The sequence below is a fragment of the Cupressus sempervirens genome, chromosome 7, assembly GCF_028749045.1.
Source record: "Cupressus sempervirens isolate cs-2001-9-10 chromosome 7, ASM2874904v1, whole genome shotgun sequence".
NCBI classification, from domain to species: Eukaryota; Viridiplantae; Streptophyta; class Pinopsida; order Cupressales; family Cupressaceae; genus Cupressus; species Cupressus sempervirens.
In genome coordinates this window covers 560,122,144-560,130,343 of record NC_143124.1, presented here as the reverse complement: position 1 = coordinate 560,130,343, position 8,200 = coordinate 560,122,144, and positions in this window count along the sequence as shown.

Genomic DNA, 8,200 nt, shown 5'->3' with positions numbered 1-8,200 from the left:
TGCATTTCAAGGTCATTTATTACACATTTAGCACATTTTTAGGTAGTCAAAATTGGTCTTTGTGTGTGATTGACCTTTCTCGCGCGCAAAAAATTCACCAACCTAGCATATTTTTGCGAGGGTTAGTGGGGGTTCTTATGTAGGAGATACCCACTTCTCGCATGAAGAATGTGATAATTTTACATTAGTGGTCATTGTATTTTGCATGAGACTATTTATGTTTGTGTGAGGACTTATTTCTTTATGTGAGAGAGCCTCTCTTCGTGCGAGGTTGTGATAGCTTGCATGAACTCGCATTTTTTCGTGTGAGGACGTGTTTTTTCACGCAAAGAAATGTATTCTTGTGTGAAAATCTATGACAAAAATGTAGTGGAAATTTGTATTTTTTACATTTTTAGCATGATTTTTGTATGCATTTCTTTGTTGTTCTAATTTTTTGATCAAGTACTAACTATTTTCTTGTCGCTGTTGTTTGTTCATGTGTGCATGAGGTCTTTGGTGATGTTTCATTCAGATCCCACTATCTACTGTATGGAGCTTTTTTGTAGAGCCTAGATACAACAGACATGGGTCATATAGATAGATTGGGACTCACTTATTTATGCCAAATCCTAGCATCACTTGTGAATCATGGCCTACTGATTGACTTGGTGGAGCATTTCCATTTGGAAATGAACACCTTCCACCTTCCTCAAGGAGAGATGATTGTGACTCTAGAGGACATATATAGGATCTTACAGATCCCCTTCCATGGGCTAAGAGTGACCTATGACATGGTGCCCTAGGTAGGTACAAAGGCGTTGTGTACCATTTTTGGGAGAAAGTTAATGATTGGACAGGCCATCACCTGGGAAGAGTTTGTCCACACATATGGGCAGGCACATAGATTGGCTGCAATTTTGGCCATATTAATTAGCTACTTCTTGGTACCTAAAAGAGGGCAGCATGGACTGGAGTCCAGATGGGGGATTATGCTACAAAGGATGTTGGATTCTCCAGAGAGATTCAAATGGGTCCAATGTATGCTCGCCCATATGTTCTATGAGATGCACAAGATAGTGTACCAAGAGTAGAAGAGCATGGCTATTGGTGTGTATGTTCTATTGGTCTAGGCATGGGAGCACTTTCTAGTCACACGACCAATTTTTGAGGATGCTCAAGAGCCTACAAAGCCATACATTTGTAGATATAGATGGAAAATTACCCAAGTAGGCCTAGATAAGATAGAGCAGTGGAGGGCCTACCTTGATGACCTAGTCTTTTTCGTATGATGGCCTTGGCGAGAGATAAAGAAGTGGGATGATGCTCCTAGAGAGTTAGGGTGGGTGTTTTGTTCACAACCACTAGTGGGGAGGATGACATACATTATCAAATGATTTTCCATTAGCTAAGTATGAGATAGTATGGGAGATAGCAGGGCATCTCCCAAGAGTTTTGTGCCTATGCGCAAGTCATAAAGGATCTGACATGGGGATGGCTGACTAGGCTAGATGCAGGGCAGTCAATGATTGATGTGCACAACCTAGTTGCAACACAATGGGACTACCATCTAGAGGTAGAAAATGTAGGGGTGATGGTAGCATATCAAGAATATCTTATCATTCACCCCTTCCCATGGTTTAGAGATCCCTTGGGGGGAGCAGCGCCAAGCCCACAATAGGCACCAACATAGTAGTACCAAGCTCCCCCACAACAGGCTCCCTAGTAGTAGGCACCACAGGGTAGACTACTAGAGGTGTGATAGCACTTGAGACAAGTAGAGATCCCTGCATGACAAATGGGATCAGATCCAAGGGCTGGGGATAGTGCTGGATTGAAGAGACAATGATAGAGGCTGAGGGTGGAGGAGTAGGCACCTACTGAGCAGGCACTTAAGATGCTTGATGAGGAGATGGAGGAGTAGCTTGCCAAAGGATCTTAGGAGATGTTCCAATGACAGAGGGAGAAAATCTAAGAGGCTTCCTGGTAGATTAGTGAGTTATATATTGTAGTAGCAGTGAGGGATGCACAACTAGCTGAGCGAGATCAAGAGATCCTGAGACTGTGGGAATAGGTATAGATAGCTGAGAAAAGGGCAGAGATGATGTAGGATGAGGTTAGATTGGAAATGGCCTAAGAAGTGTATTATTTCTTAGCATACTCTATAGTTGTGCTTAATGAGGCTCAGCAGGTTCCTTAATTTTCCTAGTATGCCTGAGATTTTGGGGGTGCACGTCCTCCAGTGAGACTAGATATGGTGCCTCCTTCCCCTCCTTTAGCTGTTGGGGGTGATGGTAGAGGCCACAGTTAGCCATTGATTGCTTTGATCCCCAATATTGATTTTGGCAATGCATCCATTGGTGTGCCAACATAATTTTGTATCATTTTTGACCGATAGCTCTCGAGTAGCACTCATTTTTTGTACTGACACATTTTTGATATACATATATACAAGTATTTGAGTCAAGTATACCTGTGTACATGTCATTGTCTATGTCTGCATTCCCTTGATATATATGAGATATTGATTATTATGAGACACATGCGTTATGTTATGGATGCATATGTACTTTGATGTGATGTGATGTGAGTATGTAGAGTAGATGATATTTATATATAGATGCAATGCATATGGAAATGAACTGACATCTCATGTAGTAGTGCATGTTTTTGCTTGACAGTGATAGGTATTCCATTGAGGAGCATGAACCAACAAACCAAATGCCTGTGTAGCCATGGAGAATCCAGATACATTTGAAGAGACCCCTAATCCCTAATCACAAAGGATGAAAGAAAGTTGCAATTGAATTGTGTGCTTGTTCAAATGAAGTATGCAATGCAAGACTATGTTAAGTGCAACCCTAGTTCTAATTACCAAGCCTCAACCATTTATCATCACTAAGAAGAGGACAAAAATCCCATATTTCGTACAATTCCCACTGACATTTAAATCATAAAAATATGAATAAAACATACGTTATAAGTTTGTAGGGATTAAATGTAAGCATTCGAGGCACAAGAAGGCATAATGAGCAAAATAGTTGTCCCTTTTATTGTAGCAAGTTAACATAAGTATCAAAACATAAATGTTAGGATGACTAGAATGTTGCTTGGATGGAAGACACACCAAACACATAAGAGATCCATCTCATGCTAAGTATTTCGTAGGTATTCTATCTACAATGACCTGTACATTCACTTAGCAGGACGAGTATCAGTATGTACTATAGCATGAAGAGTTCACTCGAATAGATAAGGAGAAGTACCAATGCTATTGACATATCCTTATAAAATGAGTGTAGGTACAACCGACCATACAATATAAGATGGAGGCTCTTATAGTGGACACCCCTCTTATAGGAATTTGTCAACTAATTGGAACTAAACTATAGATAGAAAGAAGAGAAAAGATCATGCCCCTAGTCATTACTTCTCTAGTCAAAATGGCATCATCGAGTCACTCGAGGAGACATGATAAAGTGAAAACAAAGCAAACAAAGAAAATGCTCAACATATGCAAACAAGTATGCCATTTTGAGTTCATTTTTGTGTCATAGGATTGATGTCAAGTGTTAGTGTCTAGAATATGTTTGAAAAAAATCTCTTCAGTAGGGTGACAATAGTAGGTAGATGTAGTCATAATGATTGGTGACTGAGGTCAAAGAGGAATATTTGAGGTGAAGAACCTAGGAGAATTGAGTGACACTAGGCAGACATAGCCATGATGACTGGTGGCTGAAATAAGAGAGATCTTCAATAAAGGAATCTGGAGATGTGACCAAAGCTACAGTAGGCAAACACAACTAAAAAAGTTGGTGACTATTGTGAAAGAGATTCTATGAGGAGAATCTTGAAAAGAGTGACACTTAGTAGTAGTAGGCAAACAAAGCCAGGATGACTGGTGACTGTCGCACAAGAGATTCAATGAGAAAAATATCAAAAGAGTGACACTAAAGGGGAATGCCCCCAAGCTGGGAAAAGAATCAATCCATGTATACATGAATGAAAAGTAGGAAAGCAGGAAAATAGCAGTAGAGAAGGCTAGAAGATGCACGAGAAGATGGTGGATTAGGAAAAAGAGGTGCCTATTTACTAGGTTTTCACCTTCTTGGCGGAAATTCTCTTTTTTTGCTACGATGATGTCTGTTTCTAGGTTTTCACCAATGGAACTTTTCTATTTTTCTATTTTTTTGTATTTTCCTCTTTTTGATTGTTTTTTTTTGTATTTTTTTGAAATTTTTAATTTTTTTGGTGTTACCAAGGTGCCTTTTGCTAAGTTTTCACCAAGGTAACAATTTCTTTTCAGGACTTTTTTCAGATTTTTATGATTTTTTAAAGACACATAGATATGTACAAAGAGCTACTAATATCAAATCAACTATAAAACCACTTCATATGGAGAGTGTTGATAGGTTCCTTGAGCACTTCTCCATTGGTTTTGGAAAGCTGATAGGCATCAAATCCATATACTGTAGTAATGATGTAAGGACAGAGCCAGTTTCATTCAAACTTCCCTTTTTGGAATCATTGTTGTTGATTCTTAGGGTTCTCTGTTAGGACAAGATCACCCAACTGGAAGTCATGTGGCTTGACTTTCTGATTATAGCTTCTTGACATTTACATATATTATCACACACCACTTGCCGACATTCATCCAATAACACTAGCTCTTGAAGCCAAGCTATCCTATAATCATCATCAGTAATAAGGCCCTTCATAGAGATTCTAAAGGTAGGAATATTGACCTCTATGGGAAGCACACCATCTACTCCATACACCAAAGCAAATGGAGTCATACTCATTGGAGTGTTGATGCTTGTCCTATATGCCCACAAGGCTAGATTGATCTGGAGATACCACTTTTTCCTATATTTGCTGACTTTGTAGTGAAGAATTTTGAGAATCACCTTATTGGATGCCTCAACCTAGCCATTACCTTGGGGGTAATAAATGGAAGACCAATGTTGTGTGATTTTGAATTTCTTGCATAGTTCCTTGAGGTCTTTATTCTTGAATTGTCCTCCATTGTTAGTAATGATTGAGGATAGTAAACCATATTTGTAAATGCTATAATTTGTGATAAAAAGAGCTATAGTTTTTCCATTGGAAACTATGAGAGGTACTGCCTCTACCCAGTTCATGAAGTAATCTATAGCTGTGATGATGAACTTATGTCCATTAGAAGAGGTTGGGTGAATCTGATCCACCAAGTCGAAAGACCATTGTTGAAATGGCCATGTTGTAGTAGAGGGAATCAACTCTCTAGCTAGAGTGTGGATCAGATTCCCATGAAGCTGACACTATTTTTAGGATCTAGCATACTTGATAGCTTCTTGCTTCATTTTAGGGCAATAGTAACTAGCTCTAAGGAGTTATTGAGCTAGTGTTAGGCCATTTGGGTGAGATCCACAAATGCCCTCGTGAACATAAATTAGTGTGTATTTGGACTCTTTGGGTTCTAAACACCTAAGGAGTGTTCTGTCAAGACCTCTCCTATATAGATCATTAGCAATAATGATATAACAAAAAGCATTATGGGTCAGACCTTCTAGAATGGTTTGATTGCGTAGATAGGAATAAATGTGATGGTAGTAAGATGATTCTTGTCCCACAATAGAATAGATCATCCTAGAATCATGCGTGTTGTAGGCTGGTTAGTGTAATGCTTCCACCAAGAACTCATGTTAGAGATCATTTTCAAGAATCTGTACCAAGGAGGCCAAAGTGGCCATGGCATCAGCCAATTTATTGTTTGCTCATGGAACACCCTGAAAGGTAATGTGCACAAAATACTTCTTCAAGTCATCAACCATGTGTTTGTAAGGCATTAGTTTTTCATCCTTTGTTTCGTCCACATCATTAACTTGATTAATGACAAGATGAGAGTCTCCAAAGATGTCTAACTAATCCACTCTCCATTTAGTTGCAATTTTCATGCCATTGATCAAAACCTTGTATTTAGGAATGTTATTTGTACAAGGAAACATAGTCTTGTATGCTTTGTGAAATGAGTATCTCTATGGTGTTATGAAGAGTAATCCATCACCAAATCCTTGTTGTGTGAAGGACCCATTAAAGAACATAACCCATGTTTAATGTGTGAGTGTTAGAATTGATTCATTAGGGAAATCAATGTTCATTGGTAGGGGACTCTACATAGGTGCATCAGCCAACTGATCTACAATTGCTTGACCCTTGATAGCTTTGCATTCAACATATTGGATGTCAAACTCATAGCGTATCATAACCCATTTAGCCAATCTTCCTATGAGAGCTGCCTTAGTAAGCAAGTACTTTAGTGGATCTATTTTAGCTATGAGCCACATAGTGTGGGCAAGCATGTAGTTTCTCAACTTTTGGGTAGCAAAGATGACTACCAAGCAAGCTTTCTCAATGATGTTGTAGTTTCTCTCATAAGAGATTAGTGTGCAACTCAAGGAGTAGATAGCTCTCTCTTTGTTGTCATTGTCTTCTTGAGCCAATAGGATTCCTAGAGACATTTTAGTTGCTAAAATGTATAAAAACAAAGGCTTCCCATGGATAGGAGGAATTAAGATTGGCATATTGACAACATATTGTTTGATCTATGTTAAGATTTTCTCACAATCCTGGCTCCAATTGAATTTCACACCTTTATGTAAGGTCTTTGTGAAGGGTTGTGATCTATCTGCCAATTGTGAGATAAAGATGCAAATAGATTGGAGCTTTCCTTGTAGACCTCTCATTTGACTAATTTTCAAAGGTGGTGGCATATCCATTATTTCTTGTACTTTCTTTCTATCCACCTCAATTCCTTTTGTAGAGATGATGTATCCCAACAACTTTCCTAATGTGACACCAAATGCACATTTTTTAAGATTGAACCAAAGACTGAATTTTTCCATATGATGTAGGATGGGTCCCAAATCTTGCACATGAGTATTTTTTTTAGCACTTTTGACCAATGTATCATCCACGTAGTCCTTCATGGTCTTATGCATCATTTCATGAAAAATTGTAGAAGTAGCCCTCTAATATGTAGCACTAGCATTCTTCAAGCCAAATGGCATTACATTCTAGAAAAAGGTTCCCCATGCACATGTGAAAGACATTTTCTCTTGGTCTTCTGCTACAATTTTAATCTGATTGTATCCAAAAAACCCATCCATAAGTGAGTACATCTCATAGTCGGTCATCATGTCCACTATTATATCAATGTTGGGAAGCAGAAAATCATCCTTAGGACATGCCAAGTTGAGATCATAGAAGTCAGTACAAACCATGATAGATTTATCGTGCTTGGAAACTTAAACAATATCGGATATCCACTCAGCATAATCAATGGCATGGATGAAACCAACTTTTAGAAGCTTATCTAGTTCTACTTTGACAAGCAAGGCAACATGAGGATGCATTTTCTGAAGTTCCTATTTAATTGGTTTGATGCTTATTGCAATGGACAAGTGATGCATGATAAGATTAGGGTCCATCCCGGGCATGTGAAAGTATGTCCAAGAAAAATTTATCTTCTTTTTATTATAAAAGGCAATGAACTCTTCCTTTTCTTCGAGTGATAATGACTATGCTAGATGTATCATATGAGGGTGTTCTTTAGTGCCTAGATTAATTTGGCTGTGTTGGCTCTATCAATACTGATGATCTCTCCTAAAAGTGACTTGGAAGTTCATCAAATATCTCATCTACGGGCACCTCAGAGAGGTTTTCACCCTCGGATATGTCTTTTGTTTTTACTTTTTTGGGTTCTGACACTACCACAATGTGGTTTTGACCATCAAACCTTTTGCATTTTTTTCTTTTAATTAAATGACTAAGATATCTAATGTCAACTTCAGTAATGTTAACACCTTGTTAATTGGTGGAATACATTACAAGTTTGAGAACATTTAGGTAGCAAGTGAGAGCATAGTCATTCTGGAATGTGGGAACTTCACTAGATGCATTAGGGTTCCAATCTATAAGCTCAGGATGTGTGAGTGAAAGAGTAGTGGCTAGTTCAATTGTGTTTAGAGTATAGTCATTAAGTGCTTAGATTGGAAATTTGAGACATACAGTGACTTCATCCACATATATGTTTGAACACTTGTGAGTACTAACATTAGAAATTGATGACTCTAGGACACTAGTGGGATCAGAGCCATCCAACCTAACCCTAGACATTTCACCTGCTTCGATTTGGTTTTCATAGACATGCACTTGGTCAATGTCTTTATCAGTAGTCACT